The 14,903-nt window shown below is 54.2% G+C and overlaps 1 protein-coding gene across 3 annotated transcripts in view; it reads left to right on the top strand.

The window, feature by feature from the left end:
• BICRA (BRD4 interacting chromatin remodeling complex associated protein) overlaps positions 1–14,903 on the top strand; it is a 63,755-nt gene that overhangs the window by 24,959 nt on the left and 23,893 nt on the right. Inside the window, exon 1 of one of the 3 annotated variants that reach the window (XM_046683904.1) lies at positions 8,312–8,421. The exons of the other annotated variants lie outside the window; for them this stretch is intronic. The gene's annotated coding sequence lies outside the window, so the exon portion shown is untranslated. Of the gene's footprint in view, positions 1–8,311; positions 8,422–14,903 lie in introns of those variants that run through there. 3 annotated transcript variants of the gene reach the window in all.

Raw genomic sequence — 14,903 nt, 5'->3', positions numbered from 1 at the left:
CTACCCTTTTTTTTTTTTAAGTATGCTTCTTGGTGAGGAAGATTGGCCCTCAGCTAACATCTGTTGCCAATCTTCTTCTTTTTTTTTTTCTCCCCAAAGCCCCAGTACCTAGTTGTATATCCTGGTTGTGTGTCCTTCTGGCTCTGCTGTGTGGGACGCCACCTCAGCGTGGCCTGATGAGCAGTGCTGGTCTGCGCCCAGGATCCGGACCATTGAACCCTGGGCTGCCGAAGTGGAGTGCGCAAACTTAACCACTCGGCCACAGGGCTGGCCCCCAGAATTTACCCTTTTAAAGTATACAATGTGGTGGTTTTTAGTATATTCACAGGGTTGTGCAACCATCAGAATATCTTTGTCACCCCACAAAGAACTCCCCTACCGTTCGCAGTCCCCTCGTTTCCCAGCCGTCTTTCCCCACTGCAAGCCCCCGGCAGCTGTTCATCTCCTTTCTGTTCCTATAGATTTGCCTATATTCTGGACGTCGCGTGTCACTGGAATCGTATAGTATGTAGTCTGTCGCATGTGACATCTTTCACTCAGCACGATGTTTTCAAGGTTCGGCCCCGTGGTAGTGTGGGTCAGAACTTCATGCCTTTTCATGGCTGAATAATATTCCATTTCTGGCCGCACCACCTTCTGTTGATCCAGTCATCAGTCATCGAATTTTGGGTTCTTCCCACTTTTTGGCTGCTGTGGACATTCACGTCCCGGCTGTGGTGTAGACGTGCGTTTCATTTCTCTCGTGTGTCTACCCGGGATGGAGTCGCCGGGTCGCATGGTAACTCTGTTCGCTTGTCGAGGAGCCGCCTGACCGGTTTCCGCAGCAGTTGCGTCCTTGGACGTTCCCACCAGCCACGCAAGGTCTCGGGTGCCTGTCCTCACGGGTGTGAGGTGTCTCCTCGGGGTTCTGACCTGCGTTTCCCTGACGGCTGGTGACGGACGTTCAGCGTCTTTTCCTGGGGGACGAGCCTTTTGAATTCCGAGCTGTGTTTCCACATGGGGCCGGGACGCTGGTTCTGACTGCCTTATCTTCCCTTTGTCCCCTGGACGCGCTCCTTCCCTGACCATCTTCTCTGGTCCCGGTTCCTCAGTCTCATGGTTCTCGGTCTCCTCTGAGCCCTTTGCCCCCTTACTCAGGGTTCCCTGGGGGTCCTCGGCTCATGCCCTTCCCTGGGGCAGCGCAAAGTGCAGTGCGAGCAGCTGAGGGTGTCAGACTGCCCGGTGGGAACCCCAGCTCTGCCCCTTACTTGCTGTGTGACCTCAGGCCAGTGCCTTCACCTCTCTGAGCCTCAGTTCCTTGACACGGTGGTTGTGAAGTCCTTTTCTTTCCATTTGCCCTCAGGCTTTCTCCTTCTTTCCTTGATTAGACACTTACTGAGCATCTTTGTCGTTTACATCCCAAATCTGCTGTCTCCAGGAAGTGTGTTCCCGGCAGAGGGACCGGCAAGTGCAAAGGCCCTGAGGCAGGGGGGCGAAGACCCTTGCCCCAAGCCACAGCCAGTAAGTGGTGGAGCCGCAGTTTGAACCGGGCTGTCTGGAGTCAGAGTCTGCTTTTTTATTTTTTTGTCATGAACTTTATTGAGGTATAATTTATATACCAGGTGCTGTCTGCATCTAAGGAGTCCTGTTGGGTGCATTTTGAGAAATCTGAATTATTGTGTAGCCACCACCCAGTCAGGGCACAGAACATTTCCATCACCCCAGAAAGGGTCCCTCGTGCCCTTTTTCCATCCATCCTCCCCAGCCCCGGCCTCAGGCTGTAGAGTCTGCTTTTTTCTGTAACGATCGATTCGACTTGTCGTCTCCAGAGTTTGGTAGAAATAGAACCGCACGGCGTGTGTTTTTCTGCTCTGGCTTCTGCCGCTCAGCAGGGCGATGTGGAGATTCCTCTCCGTCCCGTGTGTCGGTTTCTTTCGGCTGCTGAGCGATGGGAATGTGTCACTGTCCGTTTGTCCGTTCCCCTGTCGGTGGACCTGCGCGCTGTGTCTGGCGTGTGGCCGTTCCCGAGGACGCTGCTGTGGACGTCATTTGTGTGCTAATCTTTGTGTGCACACCTGCCGGCACTTCTCTCGGGTAAATTCCTAGGAGCCGGACTGGCCGGGTCAGATAAGGCTGTGTTTAACTTTATTAGAAACTGGAAAACCATTTCTCGAAGTGGTTGTTAACATTTTACATCACCCCCAGCTTGGGGTGAGTTCCAGTTGCTCTGTGTCCTCACCACCACTTGCTGTTGTTTGTCTTTTTTTTTTTTTTTTTTTTTTTTGCTGAGGAAGATTAGCCCTGAGCTAACATCTGCTGCCAATCCTCCTCTTTTTGTTGAGGAAGACTGGCCCTGAGCTAACATCCATGCCCATCTTCCTCTACTTCATATGTGGGATGCCTACCACAGCATGGCGTGCCAAGCAGTGCCATGTCCACACCCGGGATCCGAACTGGCAAAACCCGGGCCGCCAAAGCAGAACGTGCGCACTTAACCACTGTGCCACCGGGCCAGCCCCTATTGTCCGTCTTTTTAATTTTCCACGTTCTAACGGGTAGGTAGTTGTATCTCATGCTCTGAATTTTAATTTCCCTGATGGCTGAAAAGGTTGAATGTCTCCTTGGCTTCTGGGCCCTTTGTAGATCTTTTTGGTGCTTGTTTTTAATTGCCTTGTCATCTTGTTGTTGTTGAGTTGGAGGATTTCTTTATATATTGTGGATCCGCGTCCCTTTCTGATATTTGTGTTGTGAACATTTTCTCCCGGTGTGTGTTGGGCTATTTCCAGTTGGTTCTCGTTACTCCCAGAAGGTGTGCTGTGTGGAGTTGGCAAAGACACCACCCCAGGGCCTTTGCAGTGATCCTGCTGGGTGTCCCGAGTGGCGGCAGCGACTGAGGCCCCAGCAGAGGTGACGCTGTGGGGACACCCTCCCCGCCAGCCTGCGTCCCAGCTCACAGTGTCTCCCCGTCTTTTCGGCAAGCACCCCAACTTCCCTGTTCCCATCTCACTCCTCTGACACTGTTCTTAAAATGGCTTTTATGGGGTGTAATTCACACACCATGCAGTTCACCCATTTGTACCATGTACGATTCAGGGGTTCACAGTATATTCACAGACTTGGACAACCATCCCCACAGTCGCTTCTAGAACATTTTTATCGCCCCCAAAAGAAACCCCGCACTTCTCAGCCATCGCCCCCCAGGCCTCGCCTCCAGCCCCCCGTGGCTGACACGCTCTGGTCTACTTTCTCTTCCTGTGGATTCGCCTGTTCTGGGGGTTTCGTAGAGGTCGGATCCTGCAGCACGTGGCCTTTTGTGTCTGTGTCTTTCACTCGGCCTGTTTTCTAGGTTCATCTGTGTGGTGGCCTCGATCAGAATCCCCCTCCTTTTTGTTGCCTAGTAATATTCCCTTGCCTGGACGCGCCCCGTTTAGTGTGTCCATTTCCTCAGTCGCCCCTGTGCTCCTGGGCTCTGATCTTATCCACGGAGGTCAGAGCCTCGGCCCCTTTTCTCCTTCTGGAAATAACACTTGACCCCATGCCCAGCAGGTGGGGACTAGGTTAACAGGGCCCCTCCGTGCCAGCTGCTTCCCACGACGGTCGGGGTTGATCCTCATACCAACCCCGTGAGGGAGCAAGTGTGAATGGCCCATTCTCCCAGTGAGGAAACTGAGGCCGTCAGATGGGAAACCGTCGGCTCCGGGGGCCACCGCTGAGCGGAAAGCCGGACCGCCGACCCAGACACCCCTGGGGGGCCAGACACATGTTGCGGGCCGGGCGCAGGGTGAGCCCGCAGGTTTCTCTCCAGAGGGGCGGCCTGTGACCTCCATGTCACAAGGGATCAGTTGCTGTTCCGTTCTTGATGTGGATCACTTATTCCAGTTTTCAAAAAAAAGCTGGATTTTTTTTTAAAAAACACGTTTTTCCCGGTTTCTGAAATTTGGCCCATGAACGTAATTGTGTGAGCCACCCCAAATAGGCCTGGGGCTCTGGGTTGCTGTCACAGTGACAGGTCTGAATGTGGCTCTTTCTGCACCAGGGGCTCCGTCCCCTGGAGGGGCACTCGCTGCACAGGCCGTAGGGCCTGCCTCGGTGTCCCCGGGGCCACTCACGGTGCTGTCGCCGGGGTCCCTGGCATCAGCCAGGCCGTGGGCCCGGACAGTCAGGCAGGGGAGAAGCCGAATTCTCTGGCTTTTCGGAGGCTGTGCGTTAGCGGGAACGGGAGGCCTGTGGACTCATTAAATCCCCAAACGGCCCCGTAAGCAGAGCTGAGGCTAAGAATATTGGCGTCCGGTCAGACCCAGACTGACTGCGAAACACCGGCACGTGTGTTCGGGCCGAGCGCTACTGGCCTGCAAAGTGCTGGTCCTTATTCTGGTGTCTGCTTTATAGACACAGAAACTGAGGCACAGAGAGGGGAAGGAACTCACTCCAGGTTGCACAGCCAGGAGGGTACAGGGCTGGGGGCAAATCCAGGCAGTGTGGCCCCAGAGCCAGCCGAACTTTATATTTTGAAAAAATTTCAAATTTCTAGGAAAGTGGCAAAAGTAACATAGGGAAATGTTCATCCAGATTTATCAACTTTTTTTTTTTGCTGAGGAAGACTGGCCCTGAGCTAACATCCATGCCCATCTTCCTCTATTTTATATGTGGGACGCCAGCACAGTGTGGCTGACGAACGGTGTAGGTCCACACCCAGGATTCGAACCCCCAAACCCAGGCTGCCGAAGTGGACCATGTGAACTTAACCACTATGCCACGGGGCTGGCCCCGTGATTCACCAACTTTTAACATTTTACCACATTTCTTTTTTTCGTTCTATCTCTTTTTCTCTTTCTATGGGCCAGTGGAGCAAAAGGTTTTCTGTCCACCAGTCTCAGTTTCCTCATCTGGAGAGTGGGCCCGTTGCACCCGCACATACGCACACACTGTTCTGAACTTTTCCAAACCATCTGAGAGTAGGAACCGTACCTCCGGCTTCTGTGGCCCTTGGTTCTTGGGTGTGTCTTTCCGACGAACAATGATATTCCCTTACGTCACCCTGGGTCGTTGTCAAATGCACGTCGTTGAACATTAACAGGTTTTGTTGTCGAGTCTGCTTTTCGTTTTCTAGTTCTGTCACTTTCCCGAATAATGTTCTTTCTGTTTGTTTGTTTTTTGTGGTTTTTCTTTGCTGAGGAAGATTGGCCCTGAGCTAACATCTGTGGTCAATCTTCCTCTTTTTTGTTTTTTCCTCCCCAAAGCCCCAGTACATAGTTGTATATTTTAGTTGTGGGTCTTTCTAGTCGTGGCATGTGGGACGCCGCCTCAGCATGGCCTGACAAGCGGTGCCATGTCCGCACCCCATATCTGAACCGGCGAAATGCTAGGCCCCTGAAGTGGAGCGCACGAGCTTAACCACTCAGCCATGGGGCCGGCCCCCAGAATAAGGTTCTTTATAGACGCCCCTTCCCCGAGGATGGGACCCGACACTGCATTTGGTCGTCTTGTCCCTTTTGTTACCTTCGGCTGGAGTGTTTCCTCGGGGTTTCGTGACAGTGGCCCTTTCGAAGGGTCCAGACCAGGGCTTGTGTCGATCGCCCCTTGATCGGGGTCGACTGCTCTTTCCCGCCCCGACGATTCAGGTCTCCCGGCTCCGCGTCCCTGGCCGGAATTTTCAGGACCTGCGCCCTTGACCACCCTGAGGTTCTCCCGGTCAAAGGGACACTGGCGGGCGGGTGGTCATCTCGTTCCCGTCCTGGCATCTTCCGTTTGTGACAATGCGTCGCAGGGGTTGGAATCCACCAAGGGCCGGAAAGGCTGGGGAGCACGGTGACTCGCGATCCCGTCGCCCGCCTGGAGCAGCCTTGATGCTCCTCCCCGTTGACCTGCTTTCTCCCTTGTCCCGGGACGGTCACTCATGCTCAGTTGACGAGAGGGACGCGCTTGGGGAGCTGAAGCCGAGAGCAGAACTCAGGAGGTCACGCTTGGTCCAGGGGCATCTTGGGGGACTGGCCAGGCGGGCATGTCGTGGGTGAGAAATTCCACCGAGGGCCAGCGCCCCGACCTGGTGTTTCTGCCCTACTGTGCGCACCGGCATCTTCCGCTGTCCCTGGGGAGCTCAGCGGCCGGGTCCTTGTGGTCAGTGGGGCCAGGTCCCCAGAGCTGCTCGCGGATGGATGCTCTGAGCCCAACGCCGCGGGCGTCGGCTCAGCCCAGCGCGTCCCAGCCCGAAAGGCATCGCTCTTAAAAAAACGTTTTTTACCCCCCTGTGTTTTATTCTTTGAAGCCTGAGCTCTGGAAACTGAGGCACAGACAGGAGAAGTAACCTGCCCAGGCTCCCCCGGGTGCTTAGTGTCAGAGCGGGGTCTGAACGCAGGCAGCGCGGGTGCATCTGAAGAAACGATTTGCATCTTGATTTGACCGTGGCCACCACGAGCCCACGTGGCGCTTTTGTGGAACCGTAAAAATGGAGGCCCCTTTCTCACGACCCTTTACCGCCACCTGCCAGAGAAGTGGGGTTGTGTCTGTCCACAGATCAGCAGCGTCCTAAGGTGGGAATGTCCCCACCCTGGTTGTGCAGTGGACAACCTGCACAGCTGTCTGCGGTTACCCAATGTTTAGCAAATATTTCTCAAGCGTCTACTTCAGAGACAGATGGTAAACAAGATAAGTCGGTAAAATATTTACTACATCCGATGTTGGTAAGTGTTCCCGACCGAGATAAAGCAGGATAAGGGGGATCAGGGTGCAGGTGGTTGGGGCTGCACGTTTAAACAGAGTGTTCAGGGAAGGGGAGGTCACGGAGGAGGTGACATTTGAATAGAGACCTGAAGGAGGCGCGGGGATGGGCCGTGTGCTTATTTGGGTAAGAGTGTCCCAGACAGAGGGAACAGCCAGTGCAAAGGCCCTGAGGCAGGGCCGTGCCTGGAACGTTTGAAGAATGTCAAGGAGGCCCGTGTAGCCGGAGCCGAGTGAGCAGAGGGGATCGTGGCAGAGCTTGTGGGGCCTCCGGGGGCCGCTGTGGGGTCTGGGCTGTACCTCTGGGCGAGACAGGAACCTGCATCGGGTTAGGAGCGGAGGAGGGACATGAGCTGACTCACGTCGTCCCCGGATCCCTGTGGAGACGAGACTGGGGGCGGGGCTCTGAGACCCGCGAGGAGGCTGCCAAAGAAATTGGGGTGCGATGTGGACCGGGGAAATATTTATTAATGTTGAATGAATGAATGAATGGTTTCCGCCGAGCTGAGGGAGGCGTGGGCGGAGGCAGAGGCATGGGGAGAGGGCCGGCGGGTCTACCCCAGCCACCCCCCTGCCGGGCCCTCCTGCTTCTGCCTCCCACAGTGCAGCGGGGTCTCGGGAGGACCCAGCCACAGTGCTGAGCCCCCGGCTCCTGGGCACACCTGCTTTGTGACCCGGCCACTCAGGGCAGGGGGCTGTTGTCTCAGTTTACACTCTGTAAAGTGAGGATGATGAAGTGCCTTGGCGTGGTAAATACGTATTTGCCACTTTTTTTTTTTTTTTTTTTTTTGGTGAGGAAGACTGGCCCTGAGCTAACGCCTGTGCCAATCTTCCTCTATTTTGTCTATGGGACACTGCCACAGCGTGACTGATGAGTGGTGCAGGTCTGCACCCAGGATCTGAACCCGTGAACTCAGGCCACCAAAATGGAGCGTGTGGAACTTTAACCACTTGGCCACATGGCCGGCCCCAGCTTTTTTTTTTTTTTTTCATTGTGAAATAGAAGATTCATGCAGAAAAATGTAAAACAGGGATATTCCATCTAGCAATTGTAAACTCTCGTGCATAGTTACTCTTTTTTAAATTATTATTTATTATTTTTTATTTTATTTTTAAACATTGGCACTTGAGCTAACAACTGTTGCCAATCTTCTTTTTTATTTTTCCTGCTTTTTCTCCTCAAATCCCCCCAGTACATAGTTGTATATTTTAGTCGTGGGTCCTTCTGGATCTATTATGGGGGATGCCGCCTCAGCGTGGCCTGATGAGCAGTGCCATGTCCGCGCCCAGGATCCGAACCCGTGAAACCCTGGGCCGCCGAAGCGGAGCGCACGAACTTAACCGCTCGGCCCTGGGGTGGCCCCTCTTTTTTCAAGTGGGTTTATTGAGCTTTGGATCACGTACCGTACAGCTCGCCCATTTACGGTGCACCGTTCTGTGCTTTTTGTGCCTTCGCAGAGGTGTGTCCCCACGGTCACTAGAGCATTCTCATCTCCCCAAGATAAGCCCTGTGCCCCCTTAGCCTGCACCCCCGTTCCCGCCTCCATCCCAGCCCCAGGCCCCACTGGTCTGCTGCCTTCTCTCTGGATGTGTCCCCCCCGGACGTTTCCTACAGATGGAATCAGATGCTATGTGGCCCCGCGTGTCTGGCGTCTTCCACTCAGCGTGACATTTTCTCGGTTCCTCCTTGTCGTAGCCGGACCAGAGCTTCCGTCCTTTTCAGGGGTGAGTAATATTCCGCTGTGTGGCCCACGTTTCGTTCTCCTCTCCTCCGCCGATGGGCCTTCTTGTGCGTGATGCTGCTGTGGACTTTCATGTACAGATTCTTCCGTGGATGCGTGTTCTCGTTTCTCCCGGGCGTCTGCCCAGGGGTGGAACGCCCGCGTTGTAGGGTAACTCTGCATTTACCGTTTTGAGGAGCTGCCAGCCTGTTCTGCATGCAGTTGCACTGTTTTCCGTGCTGCCGGTAGTAGATGAGGGTGACAGTTACTCTTTTTATTGCTTTCTTCCCCTTTGGGGGAACTTTGTTTGAATTGCAACATCGGGAAAAGTGCACACGTCGTCAGCGTCCAGCTGGATGGGTCATCAGATCGGACACACCCCTGGAACCAGTACCCAGAGGAAAACAGAAAGTGACCGCCTGCCCCAAAGCTGCCTCGCGCCCTTTCCAGTTCCCCGTGCCCACTCCCAGGGAACCGCCATCCCCCGACCCTAACGCCGTAGACGAGCGTGTCTGGGTTCCTACTTTACCTGTGAAACCCTACAGTGGGGTGCTCTTTCACTCAACATGGTGGAGTTGAGATTCTTCCATGTTGCATGTGACACTTCCTTGTTCCTTTTTCCTTGCTGTGTAGTACTCCATTGTGTGGATGTACCACTGCGTGTTCGTGCATTCTCCTGTTGATGGGCACCTGGGTTGTTTCCAGTTCAGGAGTGCTAGAACATTCCAGACCGTCTCCTTGGGTCCACGTCTGCCCTGTTAGTCATGAGGGAATTATAGGGAGAGGAGCCTGGGCTCTGTATGACGCCAGGCAGGATTATCTGTGGGCCCCCCTCGATGTGTGTTCTAGAACCTTCTTCCTGGATGAGGATTGAAAGCCATTGTCGCAGGCTCTGCTGCTGCTTTTTAGCTCTTTCACTCTGGCCCTGTGGACTGCAGAAATGTCCTCTGGTCTTTCTTCTTGGGGCTGGCCGGGTGGCATACTGGTTAAGTTCACGCGCTCTGCTTCGGCGGCCCAGGGTTTGCAGGTTCATATCCCGGGTGTGGACGTACTCCACTCATCAGCCACATTGTGGCAGCGTTCCACATACAAAGTGGAGGAAGGTGGGCACAGATGTCAGCTCAGGGCCAATCTTCCTCAGCAAAAAAAAAAAAAAGAGAGAAAGAGAAAGAAAAAAAAAAAAAGAAATGTTCTCTGGCTCATGGGCCCATGAACAAGGCATCCGTGTTGTCAGTGTGGCCGTGGAAACACTGCCTGGGGGTCCTGTCCCCTGGGTTGGGGTGTCCTGTTGGGCTTGACAGGGTCCAATGGGGGGCGTTCTGCACACTTGCCGGAATTTTTGGTCGTCTTCGTTATTGGGGTGGCTCCTGGCACTGAGAGGGCGGGAACCCCCGGTGTCGCCGGCCGGGATGACGGTGACCCCTGGGTCACTGTGTGGAGAGGGTGGGGGTCCCTGCGCTGTCCCGTGGCCACGCGCCCCCTTCCCGCCATCTCTTCTTCCTCCGTCTCGGGCCGCGCCCTCCCGCCTTGCGTCTGCCTGTGCTGCTCGGTTCCCCTTCTTTGGGCGGCTTCCTGTGTGAGGCCGTCACCCCTCCCAGCCAGGCCCTTCAGCTCCCGCCCCTCCCGCCGGCCGCTTCCCCCTGTGTCCCCGGGCCCCGCTGCCATCCGAGCGGCCGGCCCCCGTTCTTTGGTCAGTCAGCCTGTGGATGTGTGTCCCCCCCGGGTCCCTCCCCAACCCTGGTCCGTCCTGGGTCCGGCGCCTACACGGCTCGGCATCGGCTGTGGACTGACCAGGGTCCCCCTCAGTCACTCGGTTGGGGTTTACACAAAGTGAACAGGACAGAGGGAGGCGGGCGCTGGTCTCCTGTGACTGATGGGCGGTAGATGAGATAAATCACAGCCATGGCAGGTCCAATGGTAGTCGGTGCATTGAAGAGAAGCTGAGTCAGAGAAGGAGGTGGGGGGGGGGGGGGGGGTTACAGTTGAGCCTCCCTGATGTGGCGTCAATAGAGAACAGGAGGTGAGGGCAGGAGCATGGTGAGCAGAGGGAGCAGCACATGCAAAGGTCCTGAGGCAGGCGTGTGCCGAGTGTGTGGGAGGAAAATCAAGGAGCCTGGGTGGCTGGAGGGTAGTGAATGAGGGGGAGGACCGAGATGGTGCAGGGCCTGGTGGGCTGTGGGGAAGACCTGAGCTTTGACCCTGCATGAGGCGGGAGCCATGGGAGGGCCCCAAGATGGGAGCTGCCTTGGGTCCTTACACGTTCCCTTTGCTGCCATGTGCAGATGGGTCTGTAGAACAAGGGCAGAATCAGGGGGACGGAGGGGACGGACCCTGGTAGGCCACGTAGGAAGCCGCGTGGCCTTGCTTCCGAGCCGTGGGGATGGCATGCCCCTGGGGTGTGCTGCTCCCTCGGCAGACCCTCAGGGCCAGCTTGGGCCTCGGGAGGCGGCCAGAGCTGCATCCCCAACACTTTTTTTTTTTTTAGCCCATTGAAGACTGTTGAAGGTTTTTTTTAAATAAACTTCTTATTTTGGCATAATTTTTAATTTGTAGAAAAGTCGCAAAGATAGTGCTAAGTTCTCATACACTCGCACCCAGTTTTCCCTCATGTTCACCTCTGACGTCACTGGGGTGTATTTGTCACAACCAGGAAACCAACACGCACGTTCCTATCCACCAAACTCCGGAATTTATTCAGCTTCCCTTCGTTTTGCCCTGATGTCCTTTTTCTGCTCCAGGATCCCATCCAGACACCACATCACATCGGGTCGTCATGTCTGTAACTTAGGCCTTCCTTGGCTGTGACAGTTTCTCAGACATTCCTTACTTTTTTTTCTTTTTCTTTTTTTTTTTTTTGCTGAGGAAGACTGGCCCTGAACTAACATCTGTGCCCATCTTCCTCTATTTTATGTGGGATGCTGCCACAGCATGGCTTGATGAGCGGTGTGTAGGTCCACACCTGGGATCCGAACTGGGGAACCCCGGGCTGCTGAAGCAGAGCCTTCAAACTTAACCGCTGTGCCCCCGGGCCGGCCCCCTGAGTTTCCTTACCTTCGACGACCTTGACAGTTTGAGGAGTCCTGGTCAGGGCTTTGGGAGAATGTGCCGCACTCGGGACGTGTCTGATGTTTCCTCGGGCTTAGGGTTTTGGGGAGGAAGACCACAGGGTGCCCTGCTCATCATGTCACATCGAGGGGACAGACAGTCAGCATGACCTTACTGTCGATGTTGACCTTGATCGCCTGGCTGAGCACACAACGCCCTTGATTCTACCCTCCTGGTGGTGAAAATGGTCAGTGTGTCCTCGTGCGTCGCCGCTTCTGTGCCTCGGCTCGTTTTCACCGTCTCAACCCTGTGAGGTGGGCACCACTTTTAACCCCATTTTACAGACAAGGAAACTGAGGCATGAGGAGGTTGGAGTGACCCGCCCCTGGTCACACACCCATTGAGTGGCGGAGGTGGGATTTGGACCCAGGAGGTCGGGTCCCACAGTCTGGGGCCCTGACCCCCATCTGTTTGTCGTCAAGGTCACGCGTGCACGGCTGCACTCGGGCTCACGGGGAAACGCTCATTTAATGTAAGTTTACAGCAGGCGAGGAAGATGAAAACTCAAGGTTTAAAGTCACATTCTGTTTATCAATGGTCGTCATTCATAATAAGAGCTAAAGTCTATATTTTGAATAATTTTTTTTTTAAAAAAGATTGGCACCTGAGCTAACATCTGTTCCAATCTTTTTTTTTTTCTGCTTTTTCTCCCCAAATCCCCCCAGTACATAGCTGTATATATTTTTAGTTGTGGGTCCTTCTAGTTGTGGCATGTGGGACGCCACCTCACCGTGGCCTGATGAGCGGTGCCATGTCTGTGCCCAGGATTTGATCCGGCGAGACCCTGGGCCACCGCTGCGGAGCGCGCAAACTTGACCACTCGGCCACAGGGCCAGCCCCTGAATAATGTTCTTGATACTTAAAAGTTTCAGCCAACCTTTGGCCAATTTTGCTGAAATCATCCCACATTTTGCTTTTTCATATGGTCTAGAAAGAGCTTATAATAGGAATGGAACCGTCAACTTTATATTTATTTTCTGCTTACCTTGACGTTATTTTCTGTTTTTGAAATTCACGTAACATAAAATGAACCATTTTAAATCAAGTGTACGATTCAGTGGCTTTTTGTACACTGACGACGTGCAAGCATCGCCTCTCTCCAGCTTTCTACCTGACTGTCGAGAGACAGAGAGATGGACTGATGGACAAATGGACGGATGGATAGATGGATAGATAGATAGATGGATGGATGGATGGATGGATGGATAGATGGATGGATGGACGGACGGATGGACGGACGGACGGGTGGAAGGATGGGTGGATGGATGGATGGAGGGATGGATGGACGGATGGATGGATGGATGGGTGGAAGGATGGGTGGACGGATGGGTGGACGGATAGGTGGATGGATGGATGGACGGATGGATGGATGGATGGAAGGGTGGTTGGGTGGGTGGATGGATGGATGGACGGATGGATGGATGGATGGGTGGAAGGGTGGTTAGGTGGGTGGGTGGATGGATGGATGGACGGATGGTAGATGGATGGATGGATGGATGGATGGACGGACGGACGGACGGACGGACGGACGGACATCCAAAAGCTGGCCCTGGCAGTCTAGTGGTGTGCCGCCACGGCCTGGGTTCATTTCCCAGTCAGGGACCCACAGCACCGTCTGTCTGTCGGTTGTCACACTGTGGCGGCTGCGATGCTGAAAGCTGTGACCCCGGTGTTTCCCGTACCAGCAGGGTCCCCCACGGTGACAGGTCTCAGTGGAGCTTCCAGACTAGACAGACCAGGAAGAGGGACCTGGCCACCCACTTCCAAAAAAACTGGCCATGAAAACCCTGTGACTAGAATGGAGCCTTGTCTGATGGAGGCCGGAAGGGGAGAGGATGGCGCAGAAAGACCGGGCAGGCTCCGCTCCGCTGTCCACGGGGTCCTAGGAGTCGGGATCGGCCCTGTGGCACTCGCGACAACAGTCTATCTAGAACATTCTCATTTGCCCAAAAGGAACGCCAGCCCCATTGGGCAGCCGCTCCTCCTTCCGCCGCCCGCCGGCCCCTGGCGCCCGCTCCCCTGCTCCTGTCTCTGCATTTACTTTTCTGGACGTTTTGTATAAATGGAATCGTGTCTGTAGTTGATTCTCTTTAATCTTTCTGTTTCTTGCCGAGCACTTTTTTATGTCCCGTTTCTTTTGTGAAGATGAGTCAAGTTAAATCGAGAACAGACCCCTTTTCCCCTCATCCCCTGGCCCCGTTGCCTCCCCCCTGGGTCCCTCCCTCCTGCATCGGTCCTCCTCCCCGATGGGGCAGAACCCCCGAGACCCCCCCCCCTGGTTCTGGACCCTCAGCAGCAACTCGGGCCCCTGCTGCCCTCGCTCCCTATCTGACCTGCCTCCCTGGCCCCCTTCCCCTCCGGTCCCCACTGCCCTGCCAGGAGGAAGCTCGGTGTCCCAGGGTCATCAAGGTCAGCCTGTTCCGGAAGGCGGCCGCTCTGATGGGAGGTTGGGCAGAACTGAAAGGCGTGTGCTCAACCCGGGGCGAAGCATGTTTCTGCCGTGGAAGGTTGGGGAGGAAGGTTGACTCAACGCCAGCAGGTGCTCAGGTTTCTTTTTTTAGTTTTTTTTTTTTTTTTTTTTTGGTGAGGAAGATTGGCCCTGAGCTCACATCTGTGCCAATGCTCCTCTATTCTGTTTATGGGACGCTGCCACAGCATGGCTGCTGAGCGGTGCCACGTCCACACCCAGGATCCAAACCTGCGAACCCCAGGCCACCGAAGTGGAGTGCAAACTTAACCGCTGCGCCACCGGGCTGGCCCCAATAAATGTATTTTTTTAATTTACTTTTCAGAATGGTTAATGTATTCACATGGCTGGAAAAAAACAAAAAATATTTTGAAAAATCTACGACGAGAGGTCCCCTGCCATCCTTGTTCCCACCTGCCAGATCCCCCTAGTCGGTGTGTCTAATGCCGGATCCACCCTTCTCGAGGTCCTGTAGACGCAACAAAGGCATTTGCAGTGTGTGTTCCCATTTCTCCTGCACCCTCTTTGTAAGCTGACGGTAACATTTAGACACACTGTTGCGTCGCACTTCTCCGCGGAGTCCTCAGCTGGGAGATCCTCCACATCAGCGTGTAAAGAGCACCTTTGTTCTTTTTTTAATAACATCTTTATTGGCATATAATTCACACACCATAAAATCCACATACCATAAAATTTGTCTATCTGAAGTGTGTAATTCAGTGGTCTTTTGTATAGTCACAGAGTTGTGCAACCATCACCACTATCTAGTTGCAGAACATTTTCATCACACAAAGAAGAAACTGTGCCCGTGAGTAGCCACTTTGAATTCCTTCCTCCCCCAGCCCCCCGCAACCACTCATCTGCTTTCTTTTTCTTTCTTTTCTTTCTTTCTTTCTTTTTTTTTTTTTTTTTCT

This window comes from Equus quagga, chromosome 13 (genome assembly GCF_021613505.1).
Source record: "Equus quagga isolate Etosha38 chromosome 13, UCLA_HA_Equagga_1.0, whole genome shotgun sequence".
In the NCBI taxonomy this organism is placed as follows: domain Eukaryota; kingdom Metazoa; phylum Chordata; class Mammalia; order Perissodactyla; family Equidae; genus Equus; species Equus quagga.
The sequence above is the reverse complement of the archived record's forward strand: the minus strand, read 5'-3'. Positions and strand labels throughout refer to the sequence as shown.